Raw genomic sequence first — 16,964 nt, 5'->3', positions numbered from 1 at the left:
AGTATGTATTTCTGGTAGGTGTTCATGCATGTGTGTGTGGGCATGAGTACACATATGCACTTGTGCATGAGTGCTAACCCCTCATGCTTTCCAATATGTTGATGTGATGGTGTATGAACCTTGTGTGTGTGCATAGGTAGGTATAGAGATGCCATATATGCTTTATTCACATGTGATAATACTCCTATATGCTTATAGTGATTTCTATGTTGATTTTCGAGCTAGCTTTGTGCCTACATGTTCCATGCAAGTACCCATGTATTATTTATGCTTTTGGGGTAGAATCATCCCAGGAATCCACTGGTTGAATCAGATTTCACTTTAGAGAAACTTCATAAACTGTCATTTTTCTGTCTTGATGCCATGTTTAGAGCTTAGTATCATGTAGTGCCTTGACCCTATGAGGATGAGTCCTTTATGTGGTAGTAGTGGGTGATCCCCACTACAACATGGGGTCTTTGTTTTGTCCATAGGAGTTTGCATGCACTTGTTGTGCCTTGTCAAAGTTGACACTTGGCTGAAATTGTCAGCTTTGTGAAAATCTGTGATTTTCACTAAGTCTGAGAATCTACTGTTATTTCCTTCCCTTGTTTATTTGGTTGCACAAGCTCATGTGTTGGGAATCAGCCCATGCAACACTCTAAGGTTTGTGTGATTTTCTGCTGGTCTAGCTCTTTGCTAAATTTCATGCTCTTTCACTTCCTGTAGATATCATTTTGGAGGCTGCCAAAATGCTTCAGAGCATAAGTAGCTGGTGAAAATCTGAGATTTTCACTAAGTCCCAGAATCTGTTATTTTTGTCCAAGTTTGTGTCCATAGACCTTCTCATGTGTGACTCCTTTGTATAAACTTTTTGCACAGGCTTATAGATCTTTTGAATGGCTTTTGCCACATATCTTGTTTGGCTCATTTGGGTGGTTGTAGGTACTTTGCATGTTGTAGACAAACTGTTATGATGCTGTTTATGACAGATTGCATGTTAATTTTAGTTGTTTTGAAGCTTGTGTGGGCATTGTTGATGGTGTGGTGTGATTCCATGCACCACCCCACTTGTATTTGATTGTTTGATCATGTGGCAACCTGGGAACACCAGAGGAGTGCCATTGGAGTGTGCTTGTGGATGATTTCACCCGTAGGACTCCATATCTTGTTTCGTAGTTTTCGGTTGATCCGTAGCTCCGTTCTCAATGTTCTTTATATGTTTTTGTATCGTTTTCCCGTGATGCACCTGTTCATGCCATCCTCATGCATGTCACGATAGCTTAGTGTGAAGTTCTGTCCATAAGTTTATCAACTCATCTCATGCATCATATTGTTTGATTGCATCATGTTGTGTTGGTGTTCATTGGCTGTTATTTTATCTTGGGTAGCACCGGGATCAGAGAGCGAGTACGTGGATTCTGGAGAGTATGTGCAGGAGGATCACGAGCAGTTCCAAGCTAAAGACATCACTGGCAAGATGAGTGTGACCTTGATACCGTATCTAGCTTTGTTATGCTTAGAATCACGTTTCGTTCGATATATGCTCGCTGCCTACCACTTCATAAAAAAATGCTCCTGTTAATGCCATGAAACCAAACACCTTCCCCTCCTAGCTAATGTTGTTTGGCTAAGTAGGCATCCTCAACTCTAATGCATAGCTTTGCTAATTGCAGGTGCCAGCTGTCTCATGTGATAACATGAGTAATTTTTGATATCATTATGATTAAACTTCTATTTAATTAATGCACCTATATACTTGGTAAATGACGGAAGGCCTAGCCTTTTGTGGGGTGATTTGTTCCATTGTTGTCACCTTAGTTTTGGCTACCGGTGTTTGATTCCATAACTGATCACTCCTAACACGTTCAGGGTTGTTATGGGGACCCCCTTGATAAATCGTGTAGTGTTAAGGCTTGTCTGGCAGGACCCAACATTGGTTTTAATTTCCTAATCACCTAATAATAATTTTCATAGGGAATAGCTACCCCGAGGAGTTAATCAACAACCGGGGCCAGTGCTCCTCATGAGTGTTGGTCCAAACTAGAGCACTGTGCGGGGCCAACTCAGGGCAACCTGAGTGATTTCTATCAGGCCACTCCACGCGTCGCTTATCCGTCGTGTCCTGAGACTGAGATACACGGCTCTTATTGGGGTCGTCGACACGACGGGAGGTCCTGCTAGATTTGTCTTACCTTAGCGATATATCTTGCGTATAGGAATCTCGGTGAAACTTTGGGTGTCCTCAAAGTTGAGGTTTTCCTCTAAGGAATCCGACGAGATCACGAGATTCCTGATAGAGGATTACTTTGCGGCCCGTGGCAGTTTGTGATGGACTAGTTGGAGCACCCCTGCAGGGTTTAATCTTTCGAAAAGCCATGCCCGCGGTTATGTGGCAAATATGGATAATTTGTTAATATCCGGTTCTAGACAACTTAAAGTAACTCTAATAAAACTGCCAACTGAGTGCGTAACCGTGACTGTCTCCTTCAAAGACCTCTCTTCAATCATGAACATGGTGGGGTTATGTTTGACGTAAGTAGGTGTTCGTGATCACTTAGTGATCATCTAGTCTTCGACCGCTTGCGTAGACCACCATCTCAAATACTCTGATCGTCGTAAGTTAGCCACCATATATGCTTAGGATGCTGCAACCTATATAATAAACCTTCCTCACCTAATAACTTGACTAGTTTCGGTACCAAGGTCATCCGATTGATGAGTCACCGTGGCTCACAGTTTACTACAACACCCCAACAGGTACAGGTACGCTCGACGCAGGAGATCCTGATGGCACGCAGCTGGCGTGGCAGTACGATGAGGAGAATGACCGACTGTACGTGAACTATCCGGAGGACTGAGGCCATGGTCGTGATCGTGGACCAGCATGCGGGATATCATAGTCTTTTCCTTGTTTCATGTTCTCCATAGCGGGACTAACTTGTTCTGAATAATTGTGTGGATGTAAACCTTATGTTATACTATGTCAGATGGCAAGTGTATGCCCTACTTGTCATTCTCCGAATATGTGATGTTATGATTATCTCGCTTGAGAAACGTTTAGATGCGCCTCTTTCCCTTTTGGGGCATCGCCCCCAAAATAGGAAAGGGCCGCATCTTAGTCGTTACAAGTTGGTAATCAGAGCCTTACGACCATAGGAGCCTTTGTGTGATCGAACTTGGCCGAGTGGAGTCTAGTAAAATGTTTTGAGTCTTAGTTCTATCGGAGAGTAGGTTTCTTTTTTCTTCTCTTCTATGCTTTGGTGAGGTTCTCGACTTAAGAAATCTTAATTCTACTCCTCTTCTCGCTCAATTTTTTTTAGGATCATGCGGGTATTTTGAAATCTATATGATATCGATGTGACGAAGTTCTGTCTTGGTGCCTCCTATCTGACTTGATTTCTTCCGGGGAGTTGAGCTCCAGGGGATTCTTTTGCACATCGCCATCATTCACATTTCTTAGTATCTCAGGACGAAGGATGTTTGAAATTGCTTCAATTCTAGTAGTGGCGAGATAACCCCAATGTCCCCAGTACTGGTGCAGATTGTTCGGGAGTACTGCCATACTTGTATCGTTGTGATCACGAGGGTATGTAGTAGATGAAGGTCCGAGATTCTAGTTATGTGTTGACGGATGTGATACACAGGACGGGTTAGTATAGGAGTTGTGTGACATATTACTCCTTGTATCCGTATGCCAGATTGCATGACAAGATATTTCGGGAATTCATAGGTGGGATATCAAGTAGTGACTTATTCAACATTCAGTGGGTACGTTTGTTCACGGTCGTCTTACAGCGGTTCTCGTTGTGTCTTAAAGAGTCCTTGTAGCTTGCTACGACTCGGGGATGCTTCGTAAGTCGTGCGCACTACCTTGCACAGGATGGCTACTATAAATTCGATCTCGTGCGATCATATCCACAAAGATATCGGATGGAATCTCGATCATATGTTTGTTCCGAGCAATTCTAGCTCATACTTGGTTTGCAAGTGGTCTTTAGTCAGAATTTTGTCGACAGTCACTTTGAGGAAGCATTCTTACTATTTTGTTCGAGTGCAATTGCTAATATTCTTGTTCAGACATTCCTGCCTTTCTATTCAGCTTTACCTTCAATATTATTCTCTGGGCTAATGTGTTGTCCGTCTTCACGATGGCTCCACTAACTCATCAGAATCCGGGTCGTTAGGGTGCTGAGATGCCGCCACCACCCCCTCCACGCCCTCCTCCTCCGTCGCCTCCTCCTGCAAAGGCTTGGCAAGCGGTGATGGCTGCAACAAATGCTAAAACTCAGATGTTAATCCAGCTATTGCAATAGAGGACTAATCACCAGCAGGGCAATTTCAACCATGGTGGTAATTAGTTTGCATCCGTGAGTCAATTCCTGGCAAACTAGCTGAAGACCTTCATGTCGTGTGGTCAGCCGTTTGACGCGAAGTACTGGATTCGGGACATGAACAAACACTTGGAGTGCAGCAATATCCGTCCAGAGGACTTCGTCAAGTTTGCAACATTCCAACTCAAGGGGCAGGCAGCAGTTTGGTGGCAGCAGTTGAAGGACTCCATGGGTGCCGGAGTGATCACTTGGGATGAGTTGTGTAGAGATTTCAGGTCCCACTATATCCCGTCTAGCTTTGTGGAGGAAATTCTTGAGAAGTTCAGGCGCTTGAAGCAAGGTGGTTCCTCCGTGTACAAGTACAACGTCGAGTTCTACGAGCTAGCCCAATATGCCTTGCAGGACATTCCAGATCAGAAGAGCAAGATCTATCAGTTCAGAGGTGGTCTGAAAGAGGACTTGCAGCTGGACCTCGCCTTGCACGATCCTGATGAGTTTGATAAGTTCTACAACTTGGCTCTCAGGGTTGAGGCAACTCTGCTCAGGGTGGATAATTCGAAGAAGCATTTTAGAGATTCTAGCTCGTCGTCCTCTACTCAGGTGGTTCAGAAGTGCTAGCTCTTGAGCTTGCGTTGGTTTTCCCTTGAAGAGGAAAGGGTGATGCAGCATAGTAGCAGTAAGTATTTCCCTTAGTTTTGAGAACCAAGGTATCAATCAAGTAGGAGAATCAAGCCAAGTGTCCGGAGTACCTGCGCAAACACAAACAAGCTTGCACCCAACGCTATAAAGGGGTTGTCAATCCCTTCAAGATTGATTGGAAAGTGAGATCTGAAGGCGGAAAGTGCAACGAAGTAAAAGTGTAATGCTAAAAATATGATGTGAAGTAGACCCGGGGGCCATAGTGTTCACTAGAGGCTTCTCTCAAAATAGCAAACATTATGGTGGGTGAACAAATTACTGTCGAGCAATTGATAGAACCGCGCAAAGTCATGACGATATCTAAGGCAATGATCATACATATAGGCATCACATCCGAGACAAGTAGACCAATACTTTCTGCATCTAATACTATTACTCCACACATCGACCGCTATCCAGCATGCATCTAGTGTATTGAGTTCATGACAAACAGAGTAACGCCTTAAGAAAGATGACATGATGTAGAGGGATAAATTCAAACCAATGATGTAAACCCCATCTTTCTACCCTTGATGGCAAGAACACGATGCGTGCCTCGCTACCCCTTCTCTAACTGGGTGAGGTCACCGCACGGTATGAACCTAAAACCAAGCACTTCTCCCATTGCAAGAATCATAGATCAAGTTGGCCAAACAAAACCCACAACTCGAAGAGAATTACAAGGATATGAAATCATGCATATAAGAGATAAGAAGAAACTCAAATAAGATTCATAGATAATCTGATCATAAATCCACAATTCATCGGATCTCGATAAACACACCGCAAAAGAAGATTACATCGGATAGATCTCCATGAAGATAATGGAGAACTTTGGATTGAAGATCCAAGAGAGAGAAGAAGCCATCTAGCTACTAGCTATGGACCCGAAGGTCTATGGTGAACTACTCACGCATCATCGGAGAGGCCATGGTGTTGATGAAGAAGCCATACGTATCTGAATCCCACTCCGACATGGCACCACAACGTGCCCCAGATGGGATCTTGCGCACACAGAAGCTTGCGGCGGCGGAAAAGTATTTTCGTGGATCTCCCGCGTAGTTTTGGATTTTTCGGGAATTTATAGGCGGAAGAGGTAGGGCAGACGAGCCACATGCGGCCCACAAGCCGCGCTGAGGGGGCTTGTGGCCTCCCCGGGTGGCCTCTGTCTTGGTTCTCACGTCCCGTGCGTATCTTCTGTTCTGGAAAAAAAATCTTTTTGGAAGTTTTATTCCGTTTGGATACCATTTAAAATTCTCCTCTGAAAAGGGTCAAAAACACGGAAAAAACAGGAACTGGCACTTGGCATTGAGTTAATAAGTTAGTCCCAAAAAAGATATAAAAGACATACAAAACATCCAAAGTTTGACAAGATAATAGCATGGAACCAACAAAAATTATAGATAGGTTGGAGAGATATCAAGCATCCCCAATCTTAACTCCTGCTCGTCCTCGAGTAGGGAAGTGATAAAGACTAAATTTTTGATGTGGAATGCTACCTAGCATAGTTATCCTTTGTAACTTCTTTCATGTGACATGAATGTTCAGATCCGTAAGATTCGAAACAATAGTTTGATATTGATATGAAAACAATACTACTTCAAGCAAACTAGAAAGGTAATCATGAACTTTTGAAATAACAAGGCCAAAGAAAGTTATCCCTACAAAATCATATAGTCTGGCTATGCTCCATCATCCCCACACAACTAATTTAAATCATGCACAACCCCGGTATTGGCCAAGTAATTGTTTTCACACTCTTACTTTCTCAAACCTTTTTCAACTCTCACGCAATACATGAGCGTGAGCCATGGACATAGCACTATAGGTGGAATAGAGTGTGGTGGAGGTTGTGAGACAAAAAGGAGGAGATGGTCACATCGAGTCGGCGTATCAAAGGGCTATGGAGATGCCCATTAATAGATATCAATGTGAATGAGTAGGGATTGCCATACAACGGATGCACTAGAGCTATAAGTATGTGAAAGCTCAAAAAGGAGAACTTGTGGGTGTGTGATACGTCTCAAACGTATCTATAATTTTTGATGGTTTCACGCTGTTATCTTGTCAACTTTGGATGTTTTGTTTACCTTTTATATCTTTTTTGGGACTAACTTATTAACTCAGTGCCAAGTGCCAGTTCCTGTTTTTTCTTTGTTTTTGACTCTTTTCAGATCTTATTTTGGAACGCAGTCCAAACGAAATAAAATCCCCAAAATGATTTTTTCCAGAACGGAAGAAGATCGGGAGGCTTGAGGGCCAAGCAAGTGGGCCCAGAGGGTGCCCAAAAGCCGTGTTGCCGCGGCCAGGGTAGAGGCCGCGGCAACCAAGCTTGTGCCCCCTCGCACTCCCCTGCCCTAGGTCTTTGGCCTATAAATTCTGTAAAAATACAGAAAAAATCAGGGCGTCCACGAAAACACTTTTCCGCCGCCGCAAGCTTCCGTTTCCGCGAGATCTCATCTGCAGACCCTTCCCGGTGCCCTACCGGATGGGACTTTGGAGTTGGAGGGCTTCTTCATCAACTTCATCGCCCCTCCAATGAGCCGTGAGTAGTTCAGTTCAGATCTATGGGTCCGTAGTTAGTAGCTAGATGTCTTCTTCTCTCTCTTGGATCTTCAATACAAAGTTCTCCATGATCTTCATGGAGATCTATCCGATGTAATCCTCTTTGGCGGTGTGTTTGTCGAGATCCGATGAATTGTGGATTTGTGATCAGATTATCTATGATATATATTTGAGTCTTTGCTGATTTATTATATGCATGATTTGATATCCTTGTAAGTCTCTCCGAGTCTTGGGTTTTGTTTGGCCAACTAGATCTACGATTTTTGCAATGGGAGAAGTGCTTGGTTTTGGTTTCATACCGTGTGGTGACCTTTCCCAGTGACAGTAGGGGCAGCAAGGCACACATCGTGTAGTTGCCATCAAGGGTAACAAGATGGGTTTGTCGTAGATATGAGATTCTCCATCTACATCATGTCATCTTGCTTAAGGCATTACTCTGTTCTTTTGGACTTAATACACCAGATGCATGCTGGATAGCGGTCGACGTGTGGAGTAATAGTAGTAGATGCAGAAAGTATCGGTCTACTTGTTTTGGACGTGATGCCTATAGATATAATCATTGCCATAGATAACGTCACGACTTTGCATGGTTCTATCAATTGCTCGACAATAATTCGTTCACCCACCGTCTACTTGCTTTCATGAGAGAAGCCACTAGTGAACACAACGGCCCCCGGGTCTATTCACACCTATCGTTTCCACTTTTGCTTTTACTTTGCTTTGTTACTTTGTTGCTTTCAGTTCTCACTTGGCAAACAATCTATAAGGGATTGACAACCCCTTCATAGCGTTGGGAGCAAGTTCTTTGTGTTTGTGCAGGCACTTGTGATACTCCTTCACTCGATCGGTACCTTGGTTCTCAAAACTGAGGGAAATACTTACCACCGCTGTGCTACATCACCCTTTCCCCTACGAGGGAACACCAACGCAAGGCTCCAAGTCCACGGGGGAATCCTTTGCATATTTTCCTAGGAAGTCCCTAAAGGCGTAGCCGTAGCAGAAGGATTCCTGGTGCCGTTGTTGAGGAGAATCAAGACAAGAATAGTCTCCCGTGAGCACGCTTGTTTCTGGCGCCGTTGGAAGGTCTTTTGTTGCAGTAGCAGAAGTATTTCTGGCGCTGTTGCCGGGGAGGAGAGATCTATCCAAGTAGGTCTCACAAACTCATCTCTTGCATTTACTTTTTCCCAGTTGCCACTCGCTTTCCTCTCCCCCACTTCACATTTGCCGTTTTCATTTGCCTTTCTCCTTTCGCTTTTTCTTTTGCCTTTTTGTTTCTTTCCTTTGCCTTCTTGCTTGCTTGTGTGCTTGTTTGTTTGTTGAAGTCATCATGGCTGAAAACACCAAACTTTGCAATTTCTCGAGTACCAATAATAATGATTTTATTAGTACTCCGATTGCTCCCGCCACTAGTGCGGAATCGTATGAAATCAACGCAGCTTTGCTAAATCCTGTTATGAAAGAGCGATTCTCTGGCCTTCCTAGTGAAGGTGCCGCATCCCATCTCAATACCTTCATTGAGCTTTGCAATATGCAAAAGAAAAGAGATGTGGATAATGACGTGATTAAGTTGAAGCTTTTTCCTTTCTCGTTGTGAGATCGCATAAAAACTTGGTTTTCTTCTTTGCCTAAAAATAGTATCGATTCTTGGGATAAGTGCAAAGATGCTTCCATATCCAAGTATTTTCCGCCGGCTAAGATTATCTCCTTACGTAACGATATCATGAATTTCAAGCAACTTGATCATGAACACGTTGCACAATCTTGGGAGAGGATGAAGCTTATGATTAGAAATTGTCCTGCTCATGGCTTGAGTTTGTCGATGATTATACAAATCTTTTACGCTGGTTTGAATTTCGCTTCTCGCAATATCTTGGACTCCGCCTTAGGTGGAACGTTCATGGAAATCATGTTAGGAGACGCTACAAAACTCCTAGACAGTATCATGACCAACTACTCTCAGTGCCACACTGAAAGGTCACCTGCTAGCAAAAAGGTACACGCTATAGAAGAAATTAACTCGCTTAGTGCTAAGATAGACGAGTTGATGAATTTGGTTGCTAGTAGAAATGCTCCTTGAGATCCTAATGACATGCCACTATCTTCCTTGATTGAGAGTAGCAACGCTAGTTTGGACATTAATTTTGTTGGTAGGAACAATTTTGGCAACAACAATGCTTTTAGAGGAAACTATGTTCCTAGGCCTTTTCTTAGTAAATCCTCTAACAATTATGGCAATTCCTACAAGAACACTTACGGAAATCAAAACAAATTACCCTCTGAATCAGAGAGTAATACCAAAGAGTTCATCAACTCTCAAAATATTTTCAATGCATCCATAGAGGAAAAACCACTCAAAATTGACGATTTGGCTAAGAGCACTGATAGGATGTCTTGTGATGTTGATGCTTTGAAAGTAAGATGTCCTCCTCCCAAGGTCAACTTGGATGAAACTTTGAAAGCTATGCGTGTCTCCATGAATAAGAGCAAAGAAAGAACCGCCCAAATTCGCGCTAGGAATGAATGGTTTAAAAGGGTGCGTTCTAGTGATGCAAATCACGAAGATCTTAAAGTGCTTGGTGTGACTCCTCTTTAATCTTTGTTTTCGCTTGTCAAACCTATTGATGAAGGGGCTGGATATGAATCCAGTTTGGTTGAAAAACGCCCCAATGATTCAAGTCCACCTATGTTGATGCTAAAGGTGTGGAGAGTGGAGTAGAAGAAATCAAAATTTTGGGTAGTCATGAAACTCCCACTTTGGATTTCAAGGAATTCAATTATGATAATTGCTCCTTGTTTGAATGCATTTCTTTGATGGAATCCATTGCAAACTCTCCACATGCTTATAGCCAAAGCAAAGCCTTTACCGCTCATATCGTAGATGCTATGATGAAATCTCTTGAAGAGAAGCTCGAACTAGAAGTCTCTATACCTATAAAACTTCATGATGAGTGGGAACCTACTATCAAAATCAAGATAAAAAACTATGAGTGCAATGCTTTGTGTGATTTGGGTGCTAGTGTTTCTGCGATTGCAAAGTCTTTATGTGATATTCTTGGTTTTCATCAGATTGAAGAGTGTTCTCTTAATTTGCATCTTGCGGATTCTACTGTCAAAGAAACCAATGGGAAGGATCGATGATGTTCTTATTGTTGCAAATAAGAACTATGTACCCATGGATTTCATTGTATTTGACATAGATTACAATCCTTCATGTCCCATTATTCTTGGTAGACCTTTCCTAAGGACTATTGGTGCTATCATCGATATGAAGGAAGGGAATATTAGATTTCAATTTCCTCTAAATAAGGGCATGGAGCACTTTCCTAGAAAGAAAATAAGATTGCCTTATGAATCTATGATGAGGGCTACTTATGGTTTGAGCACCAAGGATGACTAGCTAAGGGCGTTAAACAATAGCGCTTGTTGGGAGGCAACCGAACGAATTTATCCTTTTTATTTCTGTTTTGTGTTTTCCAAACTTTCATAATTCTGTTATGATTGTGTTTTTTCTGCTTCTTTTTGCGTTTGTGCCAAGCAAAACTGTTACGTTTAGTCTTGGGGATGATAGTTTGGTCATGCTGGAAAAGAGGGAAACTTTCTGCTCACGAAAAGAATTTTCATTTTTTTTCTGTAAGAGATTTTGAGTTGATTCATTTTGCTGCTGATTGCTACTCAAATTCTCCAGAGCGTCGTAATTGTTCAGTATTTTTGAAGTACCAGAATTATACGAAGTATAGATATTGCTACAGACTGGTCTGCTGTTAACAGATTTTGTTTTTGTTGTGTTGGTTCCTTATTTTGATGAAACTATGGATAGTATCGGGGGGTATTAGCCATGGAAGATTGAAAATACAGTAACCCAACATCAATATAAGTAGAATTCAACTTTGCTACAGTACCTAAGGAAGTGGTGGTTTGCTTTCTTATACTAATGTTATCACGAGTTTCTGTTTAAGTTTCGTGTTGTGAAGTTTTCAAGTTTTGGGTGAAGTTCTTATGGACAAAGAGATAAAGAGTGGCCAGAACTCAAGCTTGTGGATGCCCAAGGCACCCCAAGATATTCAAGGATGCCGTAAAAGGCTAAGCTTGGGGATGCCGCGGGAAGGCATCCTCTCTTTCGTCTTCAATCCATCGGTAACGTTACTTCAGGCTATATTTTTATTCACCACATGTTATGTGTTTTGCTTGGAGCGTCTTGTATCGTAGGAGTATTTTATTTTTGTTGTGTCATAATCATTCTTTCTGCACACCTAGAGAGAGAGACGTGCACTCACCGTGATTTTGTCGAGCTTCACTTATATCCTTTGTTAGACAATTCAGCTCACATGTGGTACTTATATCTTTTAGAGCACGGCGGTGCGTGGCTTGGCAGTTGATATATGCTTTGAAAGTAGTCTTAAAAGGGGTAGTTATGAAAAGGGATACGAAAACTTCCACCTTCATGTGCATTGAATAGTTAGAGAAGTTTGATTCATCTCAACTAGATTTGAGTTGTGGTTATGGTAATATTGAAGTTATACTAGTATGGTGTTGTGGATCTAGAAATACTTGTGTTGAAGTTAGTGATTCCCGTAGCATGCACGTACGGTGAACCGCTATGTGATGAAGTCTGAGCATGATTAGTCATTGATTGTCATCCATTGTGTGGCGGTCGGGATCGCGCGATGGTTTTTACCTACCAACCCTTCCCATAGGAGTATGCGTTGAATGCTTTGTTTCGATTACTACTAAAACTTTTGCAACAAGTATATGAGTTCTTCATGACTAATGTTGAGTCCATGGTTTAGATGCAACTTCACCTTCCACCATCACTATCTTCTTTAGTGCCGTGCAACTTTCGCTGGTGCACAAAACCCAGCATTAGCCTCCCTCAAAACAACCACCATACGTACCTACAATGGCTTTTTCAAAGTCATTCCGAGATATATTGCCATGCAACTACCACCATGACATGTGCCACCACGTCTACATTGCCATTGCATGATCGTAAGATAGCTAGCATGATGTTTCCATTAATGTCCATGCCATGCTAGATCATTGCCACGGTACACTACCGAAGGCATTTCATATAGAGTCATCGTTGCTCTAAGTTTTGAGTTGTAAGTGTGATGATCATCATTGATGGAGCATTGTCCCATGTGAGGAAATAAAAGAGGCCAAAGATGCCCACAAAAAAAAAGAGGCCAAAGAGCCCATCCAAAAAAAAGAGAGAGAAAGAGAGAAGGGACAATGCTACCACTTTTCCACACTTGTGCATATTAAGCACCATGATATTCATGATTGAGAGTCTCTCGTTTTGTCACCACCATATAGCTAGTGGGAATTTTTCATTATATAACTTCGCTTGTATATTCCAATGATAGGCTTCCTCAAAATTGCCTTAGGTCTTCGTGAGCAAGCAAGTTGGATGCACACCCACTAGTTTTCTTTAAGAGCTTTCACATACTCTTAGCTCTAGTGCATCATTTGTATGGCAATCCCTACTCATTCACATTGATATCTATTGATGAGCATCTCCACAGCTCATTGATATGCCTAGTTAATGTGACCATCTTCTCCTAGTTTGTCTTGCAATCTCCACCACACTCCACACCACTTATATTGCTAAAACCATGGCTCACGGTCATGTATTGCGTGAGAGTTGAAAAAGTTTGAGAAAGTAAAGGTGTGAAAACAATTACTTGGCCAATACCGGGGTTGTGCATGATTTAAATTCGTTGTGCAATGATGATAGAGCATAGCTAGACTATATGATTTTGTAGGGGTAACTTTCTTTTGGCCTTGTTATTTTGAAAGTTCATGATTACTTTGCTAGTTTGCTTGAAGTATTATTGTCTCCACGTCAATAGCAACCTATTGTGTTGAATCTAATGGATCTGAACATTCACGTCACATAAGAGGAGTTACGAAGGACATCTATGCTAGGTAGCATGAAAGCATAAAAAAATCATTCTTTATCACCTCCCTACTCGAGGACGAGCAGGAGTTATGCTTGGGGATGCTTGATATGTGTCAAACGTATCTATATTTTTTGATGGTTTCATGCTGTTATCTTGTCAACTTTGGATGTTTTGTTTACCTTTTATATCTTTTTTGGGACTAACTTATTAACTCAGTGCCAAGTGTTAGTTCCTGTTTTTTCAATGTTTTTGACTCTTTTCAGATCTGATTTTGGAACGGAGTCCAAACGGAATAAAATCCCCAAAATGATTTTTTCCAGAATGGAAGAAGATCGGGAGGCTTGAGGGCCAAGAAAGTGGTCCCATAGGAAGACCACAAGCCCTGTTGCCGCGGCCAGGGGGAGGCCGCGACAACCAAGCTTGTGGCCCCCCTGGCGCTCCCCTGCCCTAGGTCTTTGGCCTATCAATTCCCTAAAAATCAAGAAAAAATCAGGGCGTCCACGAAAACACTTTTCCGCCGCCGCAAGCTTCCGTTTCCGTGAGATCTCATCTGGAGACCCTTCCCGGTGCCCTGCCGGAGGGGACTTTGGAGTTGGAGGGCTTCTTCATCAACATCATCGCCCCTCCAATGACTCGTCAGTAGTTCACTTGAGACCTACGGGTCCGTAGTTAGTAGCTAGATGGATTCTTCTCTCTCTTGGATCTTCAATACAAAGTTCTTCATGATCTCCATGGAGATCTATCCGATGTAATCCTCTTGGGCGGTGTGTTTGTCGAGATCCGATGAATTGTGGATTTGTGATCAGATTATCTATGATATATATTTGAGTCTTTGCTGATTTCTTATATGCATGATTTGATATCCTTGTAAGTCTCTCCGAGTCTTGGGTTTTGTTTGGCCAACTAGATCTACGATTCTTGCAATGGGAGAAGTGCTTGGTTTTGGGTTCATACCGTGTGGTGACCTTTCCAAGTGACAGTAGGGGCAGCAAGGCACACATCGTGTAGTTGCCATCAAGGGTAACAAGATGGGCTTTGTCGTAGATATGAGATTGTCCATCTACATCATGTCATCTTGCTTAAGGCATTACTCTATTCTTTTGGCCTTAATACACTAGATGCATGTTGGATAGCGGTCGACGTGTGGAGTAATAGTAGTAGATGCAGAAAGTATCGGTCTACTTGTTTTGCACGTGATGCCTATAGATATAATCATTGCCATAGATAACGTCACGACTTTGCGCGGTTCTATCAATTGCTCGACAGTAATTCGTTCACCCACCGTCTACTAGCTTTCATGAGAGAAGCCACTAGTCGGCCCCCGGGTCTATTCACACCTACCGTTTCCACTTTTGCTTTTACTTTGCTTTGTTACTTTGTTGCTTTTTGTTCTCACTTGGCAAACAATCTATAAGGGATTGAGAACCCCTTCATAGTGTTGGGAGCAAGCTCTTTGTGTTTGTGTAGGCACTTGTGATACTCCTTCACTGGATCGATAGCTTGGTTCTCAAAACTGAGGGAAATACTTACCACCGATGTGCTACATCACCCTTTCTGCATTGAGGGAACACCAACGCAAGGCTCCAAGGCCACGGGGGAATCCTTTGCATATTTGCCTAGGAAGTCCCTAAAGGCATAGCCGTAGCAGAAGGATTCCTGGTGCCGTTGCTGAGGAGAATCAAGACAAGAATAGTCTCCCGTCAGCACGCTTGTTTGTGGCGCCGTTGGAAGGTCTTTTGTTGTAGTAGTAGTGTGCATCCAACTTGCTTGCTCACGAAGACCTAGGGTAATTTTGAGGAAGCCCATCATTGGAATATACAAGCCAAGTTATATAATGAAGAATCCCACTAGCATATGGTGGTGACAAAACGAGAGACTCTCAATCATGAAGAACATGGTGCTACTATGAAGCACAAGTGTGGAAAGAAATAGTAGCATTGTCCCTTCTCTCTTTTTTTGTTTGGGCTCTTTGGCCTCTTTCCATATCTCTCCTTTTGTAGTGTGGGCAACTTTCGCCTCTTTTTTTCCTCACATGGGATAGTGCTCTAATAATGATGATTATCACACTTTCATTTACTCACAGCTCAAAGCTTAGAATGATGATGACTCTATAGGAAATGCCTCCGGTAGTGTACCGGGATGTGCAACGATCTAGCTTGGCGTATGACGTTGAAACATGTTGCTAGATATCTTACGATCATGCAATGGCAATATGAGAGTGACGACACAAGTCATGAGACGGAACGGTGGGAGTTGGATGGCAATATATCTCGGAATGGCTATGAAAATGCCATAATAGGTAGGTATGGTGGCTGTTTTGAGGAAGGCATATGGGGGATTTGTGCACCGGCGAAAATTGCGCGTCACTAGAGAGGCTACCAATGGTGGAAGCTGAAAGTGCATCTATACCATGGACTCACAGTAGTCATGAAGAACTCACATACTTATTGTGAAAGTTTTTATTAGTAATCAAAACAAAGTGCTAAACGCATACTCCTAGGGGAAGGGTTGGTAGGTGTTAACCATCGCGCGATCCCGACCGCAACACAAAGGATGAAAATCAATAGATCAATTATGCTCCGACTTCCTAACATAGCGGTTCACCATACGTGCATGTTAGAGGAATCACTAACTTCAACACAAGTATTTCTAGATTCACAACACCCTACTAACACAACTCTTAATATTACCGAATCCACGTTTCAAAACTAATTGAGAGGAATCAAACTTATCTTTCTAATCAATGCACATGAAGATGGAAGTTTTATTGTATCCTCTTTGGGTGACTATCACCTTTGGGACTACTTTCATAGCACAAGCCAACTACCAAGTTACGCACCGCCGTGCTCTAAAAGATCTAAGTGAAGCACATAAAGAAAAATTGTCTAGCTCAAAAGATATAAGTGAAGAACAATGAGTATTCTAGCATGTTCATGATGAGTGCATGTCTCTCTCTCAAAAGGTGTACAGAAAGGATGATTATGACACAACAAAAATAAAAGACTCCTACGGTACAAGACGCTCCAAGAAAAACACATATCATGTGGTGAATAAAAATATAGCTCCAAGTAACGTTACCGATGGATTGAAGACGAAAGAGGGGATGCCTTCCTGGGGCATCCCCAAGCTTACGCTTTTTGGTGTCCTTGAATTTGGATTGGGATGCCTTGGTAATCCGCAATCTTGAGCTCTTTCCACTCTTTAGCCCTTTGTCCATTAGAACATCACCCAAAACTTGAAAACTTCACAACACAAAACTTAAACAGAAACTCGTGATATCATTAGCACAAGAAAACAAAATACCACCTCTTGAGGTACCGTAGAAAACTTGATTTCTATTTATATCGGTGTCAGATTACTGTATTCGCACTTTTCGATGGCTAGTACCCCCAATACTATCCATAGTTTCATCAAAACAAGCAACCAACACAACAAAAACATAATCTGTCAAAAACAGACCATTCTATAGCAATCTGTATACTTCATATACTTCTGGTACTTCAAAAAT

This window comes from Hordeum vulgare, chromosome 7H (assembly GCF_904849725.1).
Source record: "Hordeum vulgare subsp. vulgare chromosome 7H, MorexV3_pseudomolecules_assembly, whole genome shotgun sequence".
Taxonomy (NCBI): Eukaryota; Viridiplantae; Streptophyta; class Magnoliopsida; order Poales; family Poaceae; genus Hordeum; species Hordeum vulgare.
Note: the sequence above shows the minus strand (reverse complement) of the source record.